Raw genomic sequence first — 1,611 nt, 5'->3', positions numbered from 1 at the left:
CCTCCCACAGTCCCAAAGACGTGCAGGTTAGGTGGATTCACCATGATAAATTGCCCTTAGTGTCCAAAATTGCCCTTAGTGTTGGGTGGGGTTACTGGGTTATGGGGATAGGGGTGGAGGTGTGGACCTTGGGGGTGGGGGTGCTCATTCCAAGAGCCGGTGCAGACTCGATGGGCTGAATGGCCTCCTTCTGCACTGTAAAGTCTATGATCAATAAGTGGCCAGTTTCCAGGCTGGGACATCCTGCGGTTCAAAAATGCTTCAACCTGACGCATTCTGACCCTGGTGTAGTGCTTCGCCGTGGCAGTAGAGGGCGCAGCTTTCTTGCTTGCGGCCGATGTCTGAAGGATTGTGGGATTGACATTAGTCCCCAGCCAGTGGTAAGCGGGCAGGTTATAACAGTTACATGGAACATACACAGCAGAAGGAGGCTAATTCGACCCATCGACCCTGCACCGACCCACTTAAGCCCTCACGTCCCCCCTATCCCCGTAACCCAATAATCCCTCCTAACCGTGTTGGACACTAAGGGGCAATTTAGCGTGGCCAATCCACCTAACCTGCACATCTTTGGTTTTTTGGGGCGAAACCCACGCAGACACGGGGAGAATGTGCAAACTCCGCACGGACGGTGACCCGGGGCCGGGAACGAACCCGGGACCTCGGCGCCGTGAGGCAGCAGTGCTAACCCACTGCCCCGCCCTGCCACCCAACGAGCGTGGATTGGAGTTTCTGGATGACAGCTTGCAATGATCTCCTTTGCATTTCTTACAGTGTGTCTATGCTGTGGTGATATACATCACTGTAAGTACACAAAGGGTTCATGTACATACGCTACACCTCGCAAGACACTAGAGGGAGCACCAGAGACATGACACACAGACAGTCAACCGATAGGTCAGTAAGATTGGACACGACCAATGGGCATTCAAGATACACACAGAGGTGACACTGCCACAGGAGGGCATTACACCAACCCATATAAAAGGACACAGCACACATGCTCTTCCTCTTTCCAGTGGAGACGCTCAGTGAGTACAGACACAGGGTTGATTGAAACACATCACACCCACCACGTGGATTGTAGCAGACTGGTTCGTCAGTCTAAGTAGCTATAGGAGGATGAACAGTAGCGTTGATTTCAAGTAGGAGAATAAATGTGTGAAAGCTATCTCCAAGTCTGAACCTTCCTTTGTCAGTGTGTACATCAAGGAAGCAGCGTATGCTACGTCCAGAGCAGAACAAAACACAGGGGAGGCCTCTGGCCTGACATCAGCCTGTTCTGCAGAGAACGTTATCAGATTTTCGTCTCTGCTTGACCTCAATTCCTTGGAGAGAGAGAGAGAGAGGGAGTGAGAGAGTTATCAGATTCTTGCTGCGGCCTTTTGGGAAGAATTAGCAGAGTGGCTAGCACTGCTCCTTCACAGCGCCGGGGCCCCAGGTTCGATTCCCGGCTTGGGTCACTGCCTGTGTGGAGTTTGCACGTTCTCCCCATGTCTGCGTGGGTTTCCTCCGGGTGCTCCAGTTTCCTCCCACAGTCCGAAGATGTGCAGGTTAGGTGGATTGGCCGCGCTAAATTGCCCTTAGTGTCCAAAAAGGTTAGGTGGGGAT

This window comes from Scyliorhinus torazame, chromosome 26 (genome assembly GCF_047496885.1).
Source record: "Scyliorhinus torazame isolate Kashiwa2021f chromosome 26, sScyTor2.1, whole genome shotgun sequence".
In the NCBI taxonomy this organism is placed as follows: Eukaryota; Metazoa; Chordata; class Chondrichthyes; order Carcharhiniformes; family Scyliorhinidae; genus Scyliorhinus; species Scyliorhinus torazame.
Note: the sequence above shows the minus strand (reverse complement) of the source record.